We start from the raw sequence: 19,151 nt of genomic DNA, 5'->3' as shown, positions 1-19,151 counted from the left end.
TTTTGCGAACGGAAGCCCTGAGCCCTTGGATGGTAACTCCCCTTTCCCTCCACCCCAGCCCGGGCAGCCTCTGTCTCTGCACTGACTGCTCCAGGGACCTCACAGAAGTAGAGTCACAGTGTTGTCCTGTGCTGCCTGCCTTATTCCCCTAGCCTGACATCCTCGAGCTTCAGCCGCGTCACGGCCTGGCTCGGAACCCCGGTTCTCTTTAATGAAATCCCACCATGTATGTGGCTAAACCACCAAGGACGTTCTTTGATATACTGAGTCATTTTTGGTTCGCGGTGATTCCCCGGGAATTGTCCTGGCAGAAGAAAGTCTCAGACACGGGCCTAATTTCACTTCCTAGTTGAAGAATCGGGTGTCCTTTGGAGGCCCCGGAACACTTTGGGGGGCAGTGGCATCTTGAATTCGGGGAGGTGTCTCTGGAGTGGAAGTCTGCCATCACATGGAGACGGAGAGTCAGGCATGATGCCCAGGGCTTCTCCTGGGCCACGTGGCCACTCGAGGGACCCTGTGGAGGTCTGTCTGTCTGCAGGTGGAGATGAGGGCGCAGGAGGCTCCCGCTGCAGGAGGCTGGGGAGGGAGACCCGTGGGGTGGAGGACGCAGCTCTGGGCAGGCTGTGAGGAAGTCACGGGGTTAGCTGACCCCAAGGGGCTTTGAGGCTGGCTTGACCTGAGCAAGGCAAGGGGTGTGGCCTTTCAAGCCCCAGCCCCCCTTGACCATTCAAGGGGCCCATGCGTTGACTGACACGGTGCCTGCCACCTGGCGGGGAAGAGACCTAGCGGGGGTCCAAGCTGCAGCATCCCCTGCTCCGCAGGGTGTTGGCTCTTTCTGGGGACACCCACCCAGGAAAATAGTGGAAAGGCTTGCGGATTGCTCATTGATCTGTTTCTCTTGGAAAGCAATTTCAAAATTAGCACGTGACCTGTTCAAGATCAAATCACAGAAGCGCCTGGAGCAAGGTTGTGGTAGCACTCTGTCACCGCTCTGTGTTAGCACGCGAGGAACATCCGTGACCCTCATGTCAGCATTGGGGGTTCTGGGGACACAGCCAGGCCTGTCATCTCCACATCGCCGGTGGCGACTTTGATGCCGTGACTAGTTGCAGGGCAGACCGCATGGCTGCATGGACCGTGAAGTTGAAAACACTCGTGACAAGGACCTTCACAGATAGTTGGCCACCTTGGGTCTGTGTGGTTCCCCTTCAGAAGTCGGAGGCACATCCTGAGAGGGTGACAGCCTCCCCTGGCCCGTGCCTGGTGGTCTGGTTTTGGGTTTGTTGATGGAGGGCCCCTGGCAGGGTGGACCCCGATCCCCTTAGGCGTAGGATGCAGGATGCGGCTGTGCCATCAAAGCCAGGCAGCCTGACTGAGGCTGCGAGGCTCCCAGGGCTGAGCTACCTGGACGGCCTGTTTCCTGTGGGTGGCATTTGGGAAGGAGCCTCAGATGGGACCTTCTAGGACACCTCCATCCTAGGTGCTCTGCAGGATATGGAGGGACGAGGGGCTGTCTAGAGAAGGCAGAGGAGTGACATTCTCAAAAATGAGCACGTGTTTCTGACCCACTGAGCCCCAGCCCTATTCTGTATTCATTTAGAGACAGTCTCACTTGAGATGCTTAGCGACTCGCTTTGGCTGAGGCTGGCTTTGAACTCACGATCTTCCTGTCTCAACCTCCAGAAGTGCTGGGATGACAGGCGTGTGCCACCGCACCCGGCTTCTTTGCTTTTGATACAGTGGAGACCGCTGGGTTTGCTTGACCTTGGTGAGGACTCCAAGTCCTGGAAACTTTTAGTGCAGAGATGTTTTTATTCCCTTCTCTATCGCCGTTTGCCTGCTTCTTGTAAACGGCCAGGAAGAAGAACGTCCTGAAATGTAGCCAGCACTGTTGAAAAGCAATTAAAGCAAATTCGGTCATTAAACTTGAGATTATTGTCTGGGTAAATGAGAGTTTAAAATTCAATTTATCCCAACACTTGCACTTTAATGAACAGGTCGCATCACACATTTTCATGTCCATAAGTGATGGGTAGCTTTAAAGCTAGAGAAAGGTGCTCTTCAAAGAATGTTCTGCGTTGGTCTCAAAACATTTTTTTCCTCAAAAAATATTCACATTTTTCTTTCAAACTAAGGCGAGGGAACCCCATCGGCTTGTCAAGTTTTCAAGGAATTATATTCTTCCATGGCAATTGTTTATTTATCTGGTTAGTTCAACCTGTGCAGTCTTAAAATGGAATAGGATGAAGATGTTCTAGATTCCGTGCCCCGCCCCCCCCACCCAAATGCATGTTCTTTGGAGATGGGGGTCTTACTGTGTTCCTGGGCTTAAGCCATCCTCCTGCCTCAGCCTTCTCAGTAGCTGGGATTGCCTGGCTCTACATGTATTTTTAAGTGGCACAATTTACCTTTTGACCTTAATTCCTACTACTGTCCACCCCATTGCATTTTTTAAATGTATTCAACTAGAAGTAGTCTCCCTCCCTCAACAAATATGAAAACAGTCTTGGGCTCAGTGGTAGAGCTCGTGTTTATCATGTGCAAAGGCCCTGGGTTCAATCCCCAGCACCCCTCCCCCAGGTATTTGGAACAGACAGCATACATAAAGAGAGCACGTTCCCTGTCGGTGCATTTTGGGGATGAGGGATACCCGAGATTGAACTCGGGGGGGGGGGGGGGGCACTCAACTACTGAGCCACATCCCCAGCCCTGTTTTGTATTTTATTTAGAGACAGGGTCTCACCGAGTTGCTTAGGGCCTCGCTTTTGCTGAGGCTGGCTTTGAATTCATGATCCTCCTGTGCTGCTGGTATTACAGGTGTGTAGCACTGCGCCTGACCTGTCAGTGCATTCTATCTGTGCTCTTGGTAAAGCTCTCCCAGGTCGCTAGCAGATACTAAGAGGGACGAGTATCTATGCAGGGGTCACGTTCTGCTGTTAACTTGGGATTGGCTAGCTAGCACTTCACCGTGGGAGCCCCCAGGGTCACCTGCTCTCTATTCTTTATACCTACTGCTCCCCGCCAGCACCTAATCCTGAGTGCCCTGGGCCTGACCACCTCAGGGCCACATCTTCTGTCCAGCAAGCTCCCAGAAGGCTTGAGATTTTTCTGATGCTTAATTCCTACTTATGGGGAATCTGGTTTCATGCCTTTGGGATGCTTCCTGCATCTGAAGTCCCCCCAGTCTGAGGAACTAGGGTGTCCATCAGGTGCTTGCAATGTGCAGGAAACCTTGCTAGGTCGCTGGGGCTTAATCCTATTAGCAGCCCTCATGTTGCATTAGGGCCAAGAAGGGGGGAGGTGGGGGATGTGGAGAGGAGAGGGGCTTCTGAGCTGGAAGTGGAGCACTTTGGTCTCTGCCTTCCCGCACCCCTCAGGTCACCTGCAAGCCTCTGGTGAGGAAGATTGAATGCTTTAAAATCAGGGTGGTTTTTTTGTTTTTTTGTTTTTTTTTTTTTTGGAAAGTTCTGCAAGTAACACTAAAGGCCCAGAAGAAGAGTGTCTGCCCTACTTGGCTGCTGCCTCCCGGAGTCTGCAACACTCTGGCCTCAGTGGGAGTGTGGGAGGGTTCCGGAGGCTGCGTGGAGGCCAGCCATAGCTGGACTGAGGGGGCAGGGCAAGCGCTAGATGGCTGTGTGCACAGGTGGGTGGTGTGGGTAAGGGGGAGGTGCAGTTAGTGGGAGCCTGGGGTGCTTCAGTCCCCAAGGAGGGATCCAGGGCAAGGGGGGGGAGGACTGCAGAGAGCCCCCTTTTACCCATGGATTTTTCAGTCATTTACATTTCCCATTATTTTCTGGGTGCTTTGAACATCCCCCCCCCCCCCCCCCCCCCCAGGGCTGGGGAAGGAGCGCTCTAGGTGGCTTTTAGAAGAACTCATAAGAACATGGAGCCGGGAGAGGGGGAGAGAGGGTGTTTTTTGCCCGACAGGTGGTAATCTCGGTTGGTTGGTGTTACGCCTATAAACTTTCCATTGCTTGCTGGCAGAGCTGTTGTGCTGTCCTTGGGAATCGGATGCCGTAAGCGTCCTCCTTTTTCAGAGGACATCTGGGCCTGTAACATTCCCGGGGGGCCTCCTGAGATACTTGGAGGAGCTCCAAGTTCAGGCTGACCACCTTGGGAAGCCCCAGCAGGTCCTGTTTCAGGAACCCTCTGTGGACATGAGCTTTAGCATTGGAATCTGTGTCCAAACCCCAAATGGGAACCCCTTTCCCGGGAAGCTTGGATTGTATTTGTTCTTACATTTGTTAACTCATTCTTGCTCCATCCTGGAAATCTGAGCCTTAACTGATCTTTTTTTTTTTTCCCCCCCTGTTACTGGGAGGAGAGCAAAATTGTAATTCTGTGACTTGTACATGAAGAATTAAACTGGAAAGGAATTATATACAAATAGTTTTTTTTTTTTTGGTGTTGGACCTCGTGCTACGAAGCTATGAATCCAGCCCCCATTTTTTTTTTAAACTCTGTAAGGGCCGAAGGGTCTGGAACCTCTTTCTGTCTTTTGTATCCAGGAAGCAGAGAAGCATTTTTCTGCGCCTCCTGCACCTCCACTGGAGCCTAGCAGACGGCGTGATGGAGCGTGTATGAGTCTCACCACAGCTGTGATAACAAAGCACCAAAGCTGGGGGGTCTTCAGCAACTGAATTATCATCTCCCAGTCGTGGAGGCTGCAGCTCCGGGGTGGAGGTGTGGGCCCGGGCTTGCAGATGCTGTCTTCTTCCTTCACGGGGTTGTCCCTCTGTTATCTCACTTGCTTACAAGGACCCCAGTCCTGTGGGGTAAGGCCACCTGGGGACCTCATCGCACCTCTGTCACCTCTGAAGACCAATCTGCACACACAATCACCCCCTGAGGTCCTAGGCTTCGGACTTCAGTTTTGTGGGGAGGCAGTTTAATTGGTCACAAAGGAGAGGTCCCAACAGGCGAATCCCCGGAGACAGACTAGATGAGCAGTTGCTGGGACTGGGGATTGTGGACTGACTGCCGAGGGCCCGGGTTTCTTTGGAAAATGTTTTGGAACGAGTGGGCATACAACTCTGAGAATATACCCCCTGCCCCCGCAAAACGCAGAAACCCATCCCTGAAGAGTGGGAAGAGGTGGACTTCCTGGCAGGTTACATAAGGCTGTTACAAACGTCAATGAGTGTCGTAAACCTCAAAGGACGCTGTTCTAAAGAATAACACAGGCACGCGGGAGGGAGCAAGGTCGAAAGTGGGGAGTTGGATATGGAGGATCCTGATGCACTCATCCTAATGCTCCCACTTGGGACAGCCACCACGCCGTGCCACCTTGGTGTAGGGAGGGAGGGAGTGGCTTCCTCTCTAAGGCCACAGTCAGTTCTTGAACATTTCTGCTAGTTCTTAGCTGTGTCCTGATAAGGTTCTGTTCCGCAGGACTGCCGGATCTCCCGCTGGTAGGGAGGTGATTGGAAAACTTCCTCCTTGGGAAGCCGCGGTTTCCGCCTGGGTGACTCCCCCAGCGGGAGGAAGGCCCGCTTCCCTTTGTCGGGTGCTGAGAAAAGACTCCTTCCAAGCGCTTTTTGGCTTCCTTGGGACACTGAGGAGCGGGGTGGTTTGCTGGGCCTGGCAGCTCAGGGACAGGCAGGTGAGGAGGGGCTGCTGGCCGGCCGTAGGGGTGCTGAATGTTCATGTGGCCCTGCTTGGCCATCCGTCCCTCTAGGACTCTCCAGAAAGATGTGGGGGTGACAAATGGGAGATGGCCCTTTTTGTCCCTTTCACCTTGACTACAGTAAGGATTACGAGAATCAGCCTCACGGAAATTCGGCTTGTTTGATGCTCCTGTAATCTGAATTTTTTTATCATGTATTTATCTTAGCCACGTGCACCTGTTACTCGTCCACGTGGTATCATCGTGGAGTCCTGCCTTTCTGTACTTTCCATGGATAGAATAAGATGGCTTCAGAGCCAGATCAAATTCTGTGTGGCTTTACTTGCTGGATTCACTCATTCAGGGCTTTTCTGGACTTTTTGTTGTGAAATGACTAATTCAGGTATGATCCACATACCTGGCATTTATTGATTTTTTTTTTTTAATATCCTAATTCAGTCGTTTTTAATATCCTAATTTGGAGCAGGGGTGCTTAATGTATATAATTCAATTGTTTTTAATATCCCAATTTTGGAGCGGGGGTGCTTGGGAGTGACCCCAGGGCCTCCTGCCTGCTAAGTGCCAGCTCTGCCACTGAGTTTACACCTCTGTCTCCAGCCCGATAATTTTATAAAATGGGCGCACAGGGTTGGGTCTTTTCCTTGTCTTCATTTTCCCTTCAGTAGATACAGCATTGGGGCAGAGGCAGCTGTTTTTAGTGTCTCGTGTATTTTCCTTAACAGCACTTTCTTGGAGCAGTTTTTTGTAAAAATCGGGTTAAAAATCACTGATACACTCTGCCCTCTGCACACGTGTCCAAGTGTCCAGCATGATGAACTGTGTGCATTGTTGTCCAGCAGACTTCTAGAACGTCCTCATCCTGCAGGACTGAAACTGTCCACTGAGCTGCCCTCCCTGTTGCCTCCTCCCCCATCCCTTGGCCACCTTGCTCCTGCTGTCTGCCTCCTGCAAGCAGAGTCTTTTCAAAAGCTGCTTCAGGGTAAAGTGGGCGCCAGGTATTTCCACTGCTCCCTTCTTAAAAGGCCAGACACGTGGGCTTCCATCTTCTCAGTTTGGTCTTTCTGTAAACCCAGGCTTCCAGAAACCATCCCACTTCAATTCTTCGCTTCCTCCAAGGAAAGCTGGAAATCCCTGGTTGCCTTGAAGGAACCTTGAAGGTGGGGGGCGGGTACCCAATGCAAATGGCCGTGTTCTGTGAGCTGTGCATGTGTGAGCCGTGCTGTTTCAGGAGATGGAAAAGAACCTTCCACTCCTCCCTTGGGAAAGGAAGCCATCCTGCACAGATGTAGCTAGCTCTGCTTCCAGAGGGAAGGAAGTGGAGGTGAAGGGGGTGTGTGTAACTGGCATCTTTGCCTGCAGAAATTCTAACTGGAAAGAAGTCTTGATTCCACCTCCTGCTCTAACCCTGCACACCTGATAATTATGGCCTTCTGCGTGAATAAACACACACCCGGGTGTGGGAGACCACACAAACCCACAAAGACGTGATGATCCGCTCTACCCGGGAACTATTTCTGGTTTTGTGAAAACACTCGTGCACTCTTTAATTATGCCCAAGGGACAGACCCTAGCTTTGATTGCTTGTCAGAATTCTTAAAGGCGGGGGGTGTGCTTTGTACTGGACTTGTTTGCATATAAACATCCTGGTGTTTAAAGCTTAGTACCTCTGCTGCCTCTCCTCCTGGATGGCTGTGGAAAGAAGGCAGAGGGAATTTATCTTTTCGTGGAATGTATGGGCTTATCTGGATCCAAGTGCCATAGTACAGGTCATATTTAAGAAATGAACAAGAGTTTTGATGAAGCTTGGTGAAACTAGGGGGTGTGGGGTGGATGAGTTAAGGGCATGTGATGTATTCCCCTGGCCATTTCCTAAGGATTCACTCTTTATAATAGAATGGTTTGAAATTGCTCAGCCCAAACTGACTCTCGCTAGCTTTAGCAGGTGGATCCTCCCAAGATGACATACTTACTGATTTTCTTAATATACTGTGACCTCTTGAAGCCAGTAGCAACAGGTGGTCTTCTATTCTGTGGTAATGCAAGTACAAATCCTTTGTTTTAAGTACCTTAAGAACTACTGTATTTCAGTAATCATTATAGGACTATCACATAAACCAGCAAATTTAAGTGTATTGGAGAATTCTTGTTTGGCCAAGCATGGGAATTGGGCACTTTTATCACGCAATATCGGTGTGAAATGAGTTCTGTGCACAGGTGATAATTGCCAGGGAGCATTCAGCCTCCTTGGCCATAAAATCGAAGCGGAGCTATTTCTAATAAGACTGAGACACAGGAAACCGTTGAAATGGGCTGCCGCAGGCCATCGTCATGCCTGCGTCTAACCCTCACCAGAAAGGGACCAGGCCTGCTGGAGGGAAATGACGGAGGTCAAAGACTGCTAACTGAATTTTCACAAACTGGGATGACGTTTTCCTCTTCTGGATCAAGGCAGAGGCTTTAATTTCTCTTCTGGTGGCAGGACAAGACATGCAGATATAAAGTCTTTTGACCAAAGGGTTCCTCCTATTTTGACTGTTCTTAGAAGGGTTTTGAGGCTCTACGTCACTGATCTTTCTTTTTCAGTCTTGAAGCAGTTACTGAAGGGCAGTCTCTGATCATCGGCAGTCACTGGCAACGTGGTGCCCTTGTTCCGCTGTCCTGAGTGCTTATTTTGAGCAAAGCACAGGGTGGGTGGGGGCGTTCAGGGGATGCTGTGGGGAGGCTAAGGGGTCTTGGTCCTTACCTTCGAGACATCTGCAATCTTAAATAGTCTGCGTGTTAGGGGTGACAGTGCTTTGGTATTCTTGTTTGGGCATATGGGAGAATCGGCTATTACAGGTAGGCTGTTGTTTTTGTTACCTTGTGGCCAAATACGGGTACCATTGAATTTGCCATGTTCACAGTTTCCTCCTCCCTTGCCTGGGGCTTGGTGCATGTTAGGCTTGGCTCCACCACCAAGCCACCCTCTAGTCCCCACCTAACATTTCTAACAGTATTGTTTGGTGTAAAGTACGTTCATAACCCAGTATCCACTGCCACCATCCCTCTCGGCGATCCCTATCGAAGGGCTCCATGAAGCATTAACTCTATGTTCCAGTCCCCAGCCCCTGACCTCTACCATTGTCCTTCCTATCTCTGTGATCTAGACTCTTATGGAGATCTCATCCAAGTGGAATCTGACAGCATTTGTACTGTGTGTTGATAGAGAGCACATTTCGTTCACCTACCCAACTTCCCCCCGGGGACCCAACTTTATGGACACCTCTTGGCTGTCAGGGGCGAATGCTGCTGCCGTGGATGTGGGGGGCCGATCCCTCATGACGAGTGCAAGTTAGTTCACAGAGCCTGTGCAGCTCCGAGTACCAGCCTGCTGAGCTGGTCCATGGCTGCTAGGACGGCAAGCAGTGCTGAGCTCGGTGGGCCGGAGCAGGGGCATGGGTGTGAACCATGGTGGTCTGACAGAGACCTCTCGAGGTAGAGGTGGGCTTCCGAAGGAGGATTTCAGAGGCGAAGGCTTCTGGAGCCAGTTGATCCAAGTAGGGCCTTTTGGAGTGGGTGGACGCTTCTGAGACCAGGATTTTGGCCACTGCGTCCCATGGCGGGTGCGGCCTCTAGCAGTGCGTGAACTCTCACCTCTGCTTAGAGGTTCAGTTAGGAAGTTTTAAATGGCCATTATGGGGCCTGGAAATGAGATTGCATCTGCTTTGGCCCCCCCACCTCCACCCCACCCAGAGGCTCAGGTTTTCCCCTCTCCCACCTTTAACATTTTTTTTTTAGGTGTGGTTGGACACACAATGCCTTTATTATTTTTATGTGGTGCTGAGGATTGAACCCAGGGCCTCGCATGTGCTAGACGAGCGCTCTACCGCTGAGCCATGACCCCAGCCCCCACTTTTTTTTTCCCCCCTTGAATGATTTCAGCCTGGTTTGTTGCTAACTTAAGGAACCACTGGTCACATTTGCCTTGGGTCACTGGCCTGTGCTTACACAGACCCTCCCAGTGCTGACTCTGGATGTCACTTTACCAAAGGTGGACTTGGTTACAGGGACTCCTTTATGCCCCAGTGCTTGTCACATGCCTGTGATGGTCCTTGGATGTCAAGGCTGCCCAACCAGCCGGCCGCCTTCTGCTGAAGGCTGGAGGGAAGGTACTTGAGCTACCTCGTCTCCGGTGGCCTCTTTGCGAGCCGCCTGGCCCCTCTTGTGCTTGCTCCCTGGAAAGCAGTCTCCCGCTTGCTGCTTTCCTTGGAGTGAAGCAGGGAGGGGACAGGAAGCGCCAGCCATCTCAGTTTCCTGGGTGACGTTCTTATTTTTCATTGTTTGCAGGGTGTCACGTGTCCAGAGCCCCAGCATGTCCATCTGACGTGCTCCAGAGGCTGTGTGTCCGGCCTTTGGTGGGTGAAGGCAGCTGGGGAGAGGTGCCGTGACGTGTGGCAAAGGGCATAGCACCTTCTGGGGAGAAGCTGGCCGGCTGCCCCAGCCCTGGGCAGGGGATAAGGAACAGATGGAGGAGTGGTCATCCCCGCCGGCAAAGCTGCCGAGATCATGCTACTCGGCAAAGAGGGCTGAGAAGTGGCAGGTGGAGGTGGAGAGCTAGGGGGACAGATGGGATGACAATTTGGATTTCTGCCTCCTGTGCGAATCTTCTGGTGGCCGAGATGAGGGATGTGGTAGATTATGCACTGGGGTGACAAGGGACATCTGGGTACGTTATCTGCTTGGTTCTGTGTAGAGACTTTCTTGTGACCTTCATGTCAATGTCGTGGTTCCACGAAGGTCATGGGCAGGCCAGGTGTTGCATTGGTCTGGGGGTGACGAGGGTCGGGGTGGATTGCGCCTCCACCTGGAATAGGTGTGGCAGCTGGGCAGGCCTCCCCTCTTTCTGCCTTGGTTTTGGAATCAGAATGGAGTCGACCTTGTCCACTTGGTATAGTTGTTCAGTGGGCTCTTAAGAGATGGCGTAGTTGGAGATCTTGGTGCTCGGCATACTAACTTGGAAAGGTTAGTGTCCGTTATAAGGTTTGGGGTACTCTGTGATGGTCCCTACTCACCTTTTCTCCTCTTGCTAAGTTCTACTTATTTTCTAAAAGTTGGCTCAAATCGCCTTCAGTTGAACAGGGGAAGACCAGATTATTGAATCTTCCCACCCAACTCTCCTGTCCAATCCCAGGAAAGTCATGCCTCATCAATTGCACACTATCCTCGTAGATCATAGGCTGAGGCTTGGAGGCCGAATGACCCAGAGGGCTCAGAAATGTGCCAGGGGACATTTGGCTCTGGAGAGGGCCTTAGAAGACATCCTTAGTGGCAGATGAAGCAGAATATCTAGATGACACCCAGAACGTACACAGAATGACCTGTGTACACAACAGGTGGTACTTAGTTACAGTGTAGGAAGAGTTTGTCACAATAAGGAAGATAGTTTAAGATGAGGTCAGGGGAACTTTCCTCCCCCTCGCTGGAGGTAACAGTAATTAATCTTCAGTACCTCATTCCCATTGGTAACACTTATTGAGCACTTACTGTTTGCCAGCCAGGATTCATGTCCTAAAGGTCTAATATATTGGGTGGGCTACCAAGACAAAGCAGCAGCGGTGGTGTGCAAGTTCACAGAAACTGTATGCTAGCTGCATGGAAGGCGGTGTGTAGGAGCCCAGGTTGTTACAGTCAGAGCCAGACAGGCAGCCTGGGCTTTCCCATGCCTTCGACTGTGTTGGACTTTGCTTTTTGTCCTGGAAAGACCAAGATGGCTGCAGGTGAGCCCAGGAGAAACTATCCTAGAAGGGCCTGCCTCTCACTGGGGCTCCTTGGTTGGAGATGGACTGCCCCTCTCCCCCGTGCTTTCTTTCCTGTTTGTACAGTTGGCCATTTTACAAGGGGAAGTTAAACGGAAAACTTCAGGCTTCTTTGCAGAAGGCTGGAGCAGCAGAGGAAGAGACGCACACCCCAGGCTGTAGTTGATCTTCCCTTCAAATGTGTGCCAATTTGGGGATAGCAAAATGTTTTATGTTCACACTTGACAAAAGGCTTAAGTCTTTTATCACAGACACGTCTAAATTCAGTGGTTTAGTCAGGATATTTTCCCATATTTTTAAATAAGATACTTATGTACTCACTAATGCTTTGGGTGTTCTTTGGAAAACCCTCTGATTTAGCAGGGAATCTTAGTGTGAGTTGTTCCAACATCCTGCATTGTTTATGAATCCCCCTCTTATTGTCTTTTAAAGGGTGTGAAATGCGTTTTCTGTCCATGTAATCAAGTAAGAACGCAGCGTTAATTTCTCTGTTTCTAACTGTCTCGTTTCTAATTGGAAAATTAAAAGCAGAATGTACTTTTTGTCCAAGGCGTGTTACGTAATAAACAACTAAAGGGAGAATTTCGGTCACCAGGGGAAAGGAGGAGTCTGAGAATCAAACACGACAGAAACGTAACCCACCAAAACAAAAGTACAAATGCTGTTTGGAATCTAATTATAATCAACTCTACTAATTCAATACTGCAGAAACAAATGATCACAAAATGTGCTGGCGGGGGGGGGGGGGGTTTGTAATTCGATACATGTTGAGAGGCTTAGGTGGGAAAGTGAGGACCTTGGGCTCCTGCCCGGCGGCAATGGTGCACCCCTGGGGTCCCAGCTACTCGGGAGGCCGAGACAGGAGGATTGCGAGTTTGAGGCCAGCCTGAGTAACTTGGTCTCTATTGATGTTTATTGAAAATCCTGATGTTTAAGTGCATGAACTGGTAGTTTAAGGTCCCCACCAGCCTGGTTTGGTCATTGGTGTTACACTGGTGGTCCCAACTTGTTCCTGGTCACTGTGTGATGTTCATCCTGTTAGATTTTGGGAAATTGCGGTTTTATTTGGTTAAGGATGAAAGTTGGTAGGTCACTTGATCAGAATTCCAAACGAGCATTTTCCTTGGACTGATGTCTGGTGCTCACCATCTCCGCCCGGGTTTCTCTTCCCACCCTTGTGCAGTTGTGTCACCGTATGCTATCTGGCACGTCCCCCTCCTGGCCTGATGTGGGGGTCATTTGTCTTCAAAGTGCTCCTAGACGTCATTTCTGTAGCAGTGCAGCCTCCAAGAGCACGACTGTAGGAGGGGAGACTTGGGACCGTGTAGATACAGCCTACTCACCCAGAAGGAACCTCTTCTGTTGGAGCATGCGACTTGGGGTTGCAGGAGATAGGTTATAACTGATGGCTGTGTCCAGTTTGACTTGTACACTTGCTGTCATCAAGAGCTTGTGGATGCTTTGCTTAGATGCTAGAGGTCTGTACCAGGGTGCATTCTGTCTGTCCTCAGCTCTTGGTAAGGCAGAAAAGGAAAGGGAATCTGTTGGAAGAACTGGGATGCTGTTGGAGATTGCCCTGGGTGGTGGAAACCTGATAAATATTGGCCGGTTGAGGCTTGTGTTAGACTGTGCTGGAATTGTGACGGGGTTTTTCCTTAACAAATAGTTGTTGCTTAGAAGGGCCCTGAGTCTCGAGGATTTCATGAGGGGGAGTCCTTGGAAGCTGCTGCTTACTGACAGTCCCTACTCCAGCATTGGTGGAAGCCCTGATGTTCAGTCCCCGCCACTGCAGAAGGGAAGGAGCCTCCTGGCGGGAGCCACTGTCAGACCAAATGTTTGCAAATGCCTTCCTCCTGCTCTGTGAGCGTCCCTGTCTCGACACCAGCAGGACAGGTGTTATCCCTCTTGGCCAGTGGGTGAGTGCATCTCGGAGTGAGCCTATGGCCTTCCCCAGAGTGGCGAGGGGTGCAGTCAGCAATGACATGAGATGAATCCCAATTGTCTTGAGACTCTGGCTGAACAAGCCAGCTAGTCACCTTCATGGCATCCCTGGGCTTGACTTTGACTCTGGATGTGCACGTGAGTGTCTGTTATGAGAGGAAGGAATGGGACATTGGCTCGCCAGGAGTCGGCCACCAAGACCTTATTTAAGCCCTGTGTGTCCCACTTTCAAGAGTGGTGGGTAACGTCGAACTCAAAAGAGGTGTTTTTCTGTCCTCTTCCTCTTGAGTTTTCTCTTGCTGATTTGCATACTGGGGGGGACATCTGAGCCCATGTGGTTGATTGACAGCAGACCGAGGGAGGGCTGAAGGAAAGCAACCCTTGCCGTGCGGTCTTGCATGCCCCTGGTGTGTGGGTAACCCTCCATGTGTACCTCGCAGGAAGATCAATCGAGCTGATTCAGTTGCTCGCTCATTTGTCATTGAGTTGAACCAGCAGCCAAATGTAGATTGTCCCCACTTGGATCCGGGTTCTAATCTTAGATCATGAGCCGTCTTTGAGGTCGTCTTGGTCTCCTAGGCTCTAGAGAAGTCCTCTAGCTCTTGACCCTGGTGTGCTGATTTTTGCATCCGTCCTGAGGTGGACCACACGTGGATGGCGATTCCTCTTGGGTCGCTCAGGAGTTTCTATTGATCTCTCGATGAAGGCGGGCGGGTCTATGGGATGGCGTCCTCTGGGAAGTCCTGTTGTCCGTGATGAGGGCTGCTCTGTGGAAGGGTGCTTTGAGCTGTGTGAACATCTTGTTCCTCTTTGCATTCCGTGGCTTTGGCATCCGTCAATTATCTTGCCACCTCATGCTGAATCTCGCCACGTCTGCCCGTCCACTGAGGGCTAGTCCAGGGCCGCCATCACGCCTCGGTGGCAGTTGGGGCATTTTAACAGAGACCAGGTGGCCCATGACTCCAGAAGTGCTTAACCAGCCAGCCGACTCCTAAAGCACAAGAGCTTTGGTCACACAGTGATGTTTCTAATTCTTCTACCCATTTTGCATTTATTAGTGGGTAATTTTTAAAAGAACTTGGTTTTCCTTTTTTGGAAAAGCCATTTTTTAAAACAAAATGTTGCAATCTATCACTGTCAAATTTTTTTTGCCGGGGGGGGGGGGGCGGGCAGGGGTGAGGATACTGGGGGGTTGAACCTAGTGGCACTTTACCAATGAGCTATATCCCCAACCCTTTTATTGAATTTTTTTTTTTTTTTTTTAAGACAGGGTCTCACTACATTGCTTAGGGCCTCTGAAAGTTGCTAAGGCTGGCCTCAAACTTGGGATCCTCCTGCTTCAGCCTCCTGAGTAGCTGGGATTACAGGTGTGCACCCCCACGCCTTTTCCTTTACATGAATTCATTGTGTTAAATTTATCCAGCCTTTTCAGGTTGGGTCCTGAATTCTTTCCTCATGTTCGTCCAAGTTCCTTTAAGCATGTGTTTCCTCTCTGGGACAGGAGGACGTTCCAGGTGTCCAGTGTGAATTCCCTGCGCCTCACCTGGGATCCACTCTGTCTGAAGAGCCCCAGAGGGTGATGTTTAGAAGCCAGAAACTGGAATCTGGGTGTGCTCATTGATGTTGAGGTGGCATTGCCTCCAGGATCATGCGGAGGAGAGACCTGGGAGACGGAGTTGTTTAGTGGTGTGACTTCATGTCCAGTAGCTCCAAAGGTCTTCAGGTACCTTCCTCTTTTCCATCCAGCATCTCTTCAGCAGTAGGAACTTCTTGGAGCAACAGTGTAGTGACACATTGTTCTCTCCCATAATACACGCAAAATAACTTGTCTTGGAAATGACTGCATTAGTGAGGGTGTACAGTTGATGTCCAGAGGTACTCGCTTTCGTTTTTATTCTGAGGTCTGTGCTGTCGATCTGATAGACATATAGATCAAATTGTTTTCATACAGGGTTTTAAGATGTACGTGTTTTCTTTCCTGAATTAGGTGCAGTTTGGAGTATATCTAAAAAACAGTTTCTGTAATCCCAAAGTCCCCACACAGTAGTAACAGGTGTCGTGAGGTGGCCTATCTGTCTTTATCCCTCCTACCCCACTTGCATTCATCTCTTCACTTCCTCTTCATTCCTTTTTTGCTTTTCTGTGTTCTTTTTGCATTGTTTAACTGTTTTTTAAAGCTCCCTCAGAGGTCTGTTGGCAATTCTAAACATGTGTACCAGCAAAAAGGTCATCTTACGAAGTAGGCTTTTGTGACTGCCTAAACTACCTGAGAAAAACAACTTGGAGGAGGAAAGATTTACTTGGGCTGATGATTTCAGAGGTTCAGTTCACAGTTGGGTGGCCCCCTAGCTCTAGGGCCAAGGTGAGGCAGAATAACATGGCGGAAGGGTATGAAAAGGGGGGTGTGTGGCAGGCAGGTCACTTGGGAAAAGGGTGCACCCCAGTGACCTGCCTGCTTCCTCCGATTGCCTCCCAATAATCCGTTCACCATCAGTGGATTAATCCATTGATGTCTTCTGGGGGTGGGTCCTCTCGCCTGTGCACCCCCGCACGGGGATCTGCAGTCAGAGCTGCCAGGCCAAACTGGGTCCCCTACCTGCTTTTAGGTGGGCTTCAAGGGAAGAATACTTTTGATACTTTTTAATAATGGGGGAAGACTGTCATGACAGACGAAAATGGTGGGCAATTCAACTTGGAGTGCTTTGAATGCTGTCAGTAGAAATCTGGGGAAGTTCTTCTCTGTCCTCTCTGCACAAGTGTGTTGACCTTGTTCTTGCTGTATGGGATGTTTTTGGTGCCTCCGCTCGACATGCAGTGGGGTCAAGGGATGGGGATCCCACATGGCTTGAACAGTTCACATCTGGACTTGGGAGCGGTTCATTCGCTTTCAGACATGGGGAAAAGGAGCGGTGTTGAGTACCCGTTCCCCTCTGTGCAGGTCCTAAAGGCAGCCTGCAGGACCTCTTCATAATAGTCGCCCTTGAACCAGAGAGGAAGGCCGGAGGTGGTGGGGTGCCAGGGAGGGTGGCCCCAGATCAAAGGGCGTCTGAGACACCAGGGCCACTAGGTGAGGGTATGCTTTGTGCCCACCGGGAACACCCGTTTGATTTCCGAGAGCCCCTGTACTTCTGAACTGAGCCGTTTTCAGAAGTTGCTTTGCGCGTGGCATCCCAGAAATAGCCTCGTGCGATTCTGCAGCCCGGCTCTGAGCCACCATCCAGGTTGGGTGGGGGTTGGGGAGAGTCCACCAAAGGGTGAGAATCCCTCTTGGAGTCGTAGTTAGTAGGATAAAACGAGAGCTTTGATGCGGACCCTGTCTTCAGCAGTCTGTTTGATTCTCTGTCCACAAGCTAAAAGAAAACAATCGGCCATTCAGAAGGAATATTTATGGAACCTACAAAGAATCTCAGCTGTCCAAGGAAAAGACGGGCAGGTCCGTCTCCCTGTTCTCTCCCTGATTGCTGCCTTGGGTTGAAAAGCTAGTGACAGAAAGCGATTTCCACATCGTCTAGACTCTTCAGATCCTCTTGGTAAAAGAGTGAGTTTTCTTTTTGCATGTAAAAAATGACGTCTGCAAATCTCCCTTGGTGTACGGGGTTACATCTTGGTCATTTCAGTACATTGTAGAAACACACAGGTGTGATGGGAGACCGTTGCATTTTTTTGTTTTGTTTTGGGGGTACTGGGGATTTAATTCAGGGACACTCAATCACTGAGCCATGTCCCCAGCCCTACTTTGTATTTAGAGGCGGGGCCTCACTGAGTTGCTTAGGGCCTTGCTTTTGCTGAGGCTGGCTTTGAATTTGCAATCCTCCTGCCCCAGCCTCCCAACCTGTTGGGATTCAGGCGTGTGCCACCATGCCTGGCTAGACTTGCGTTTTTAAGATCTTCCAAGGAAGATACTTAAAAATGGGATTCATCACAATCTGGGGAGGTGGACCATTCCAGTGCCAGGGTGGACATGACTGAAATAAACTGGCCTCGCACTGCTCACTTTCAGCTGCCCCGGGCAGTGGGCAGTGTTTGGAGATACTTCACGTGTCAGAATGCAGGTGATGGCTGTGTCTAGTAGACAAAGGTCCAGGCTGCTGCTGGACACCCTTCAGTGCACAGAACAACCTTTGCCACAAAGGATGACTTGGCCTCGGGTTATGCCTGGCACCAGAAATTCTAGGTCAGAGGATGTCCTGGGGCAAGTGTCAATCAACTCTCCATCGCTTGGACAGAAATACCCGGGATGATCCCCTTGAAGAGAAGAGGTTTATTTGTCCTCTCGGAGGCTTCTGCTGCTGCTTTGGGGCCTCCGGCAAGGCAGGGCCTCGGGGTGGGCACCGAGGCACAGGGAGCTCTCACCTCATGGCATCCTGGAGGCAGGGAGACGAGGGGTCTGGCCCCAACACCACTTCAAGGGCTCGGCCCCCACCCCTGTGACCTAGCTTCCTCCCGCTAGGCCCCGCCTCTCAGCAGTTCCAAGTGCAGCTCCCTGGGAACCAAGCCCTCAGCACACAGGCCTTTGGGGAACATTCCAGGTCCAAACTCTACTAGAGTCTCACCTTATGGAGCTTCATATTTAAAGTAATATGTAGGGCACATGCCCATGTGTACACACGTCAGCATAGACGCCCGTTCTGCACACGTGAGGTAGGCAGTGCATTGGCGCAGGGAACGTTGTTTTGGGGACATTAGTGTCCCCCAAGTGTTTGCAGAGAGGACTTGTCTGCACATTTTGCCTTGGATATGAAGTTTAAGAGAAGGACGGTGAGTTCGTGGTGCGAACTTTCCTAAGCTCCCGAAAGCCCAGAATATAAGGACTGTAGGATTATGGATGTGAGGTACCTAAACTTGAGGAGGTCCTTGTTACAGCCGCCGTAGGAGACTGACACAGTGTGAGCCCAGGCCGGATGTTAATCACCATCAGTGCTGTGGGAGGAGGGGTGCAGCAGCAGGTCAGAGCCTTGGACTTTGCCGGCTGCTTCTCCAGCTTCCTTTCTTGCCACAGGGAATGGCAGCCTCGCTCTGAGATTTATCCCCCTGTGTGGTCATTCTCATGGATCTGATTCCATCCGTGTGTTTAATGCTGCAGGCATAAGCAACCATGTTTGATCACTTTCTGAAGAATAGGCCTACCAAATTCCAAGTTTATTCTATTTTGGACTGAGCCATCATAATCTATTCATAGAAATTAGTTGAAATCAAGGTGTGTGTTTACATGCATCTTTTTAGCAGTGCTGGTCCTGGTGATGTGGACAAAGTGGTACAGCTGGGTAGTTTAAGGTCGTGTGTATACATGTGTATGTATGTTAAATGTTTGACCATTGTTCCTCATGTTTTGTCATGTGTTGACAGAAAATTGAATTTCTTAATCCACTTAAATTGAATTTGAAATGCACTTGGGAAACTGGGTCTTGGGGTATTTAGAATTCTTAGCTGCTTATAAGCAGATATTCTAGTGGTTTCATCTTCGGGATCCTGTTGTGACTCCAATAAAACACATTTTATGCATTTCACTTTTCATCAGCTGAAAACCACGTTAGGTACAAATATGACTTGATTCAACAAAACTTATTGTTGGTGTCATTTGAATTAGAAAGCCATTCTGTGTGGTTCTTACCAACTTAAATTACGCTTTTGTGCTTTTGACAGTAGAGGAAATGCACATATTTAAAAGCCCCTTACATTCTGCAGCGGATGAAGAGCTTTTGCTTTTCGGGAATTTGGAAGTAGTCCCCGGTGCTTTGACTGAACAATAAAACGTGGTCTCTGTTCTGTTGAACATTTGTGCACCTATC

The 19,151-nt window shown here is 50.2% G+C and overlaps 1 protein-coding gene across 3 annotated transcripts in view; it reads left to right on the top strand.

Annotated features, from left to right (window-relative positions):
- Window positions 1–19,151, top strand: part of LOC114106844 (F-box-like/WD repeat-containing protein TBL1X) — a 178,242-nt gene that overhangs the window by 37,591 nt on the left and 121,500 nt on the right. Inside the window, exon 1 of one of the 3 annotated variants that reach the window (XM_071607016.1) lies at window positions 14,915–15,085. The exons of the other annotated variants lie outside the window; for them this stretch is intronic. The gene's annotated coding sequence lies outside the window, so the exon portion shown is untranslated. Of the gene's footprint in view, window positions 1–14,914; window positions 15,086–19,151 lie in introns of those variants that run through there. 3 annotated transcript variants of the gene reach the window in all.

This window comes from Marmota flaviventris, chromosome Y, assembly GCF_047511675.1.
Source record: "Marmota flaviventris isolate mMarFla1 chromosome Y, mMarFla1.hap1, whole genome shotgun sequence".
NCBI lineage: Eukaryota > Metazoa > Chordata > Mammalia > Rodentia > Sciuridae > Marmota > Marmota flaviventris.
The sequence above is the reverse complement of the archived record's forward strand: the minus strand, read 5'-3'. Positions and strand labels throughout refer to the sequence as shown.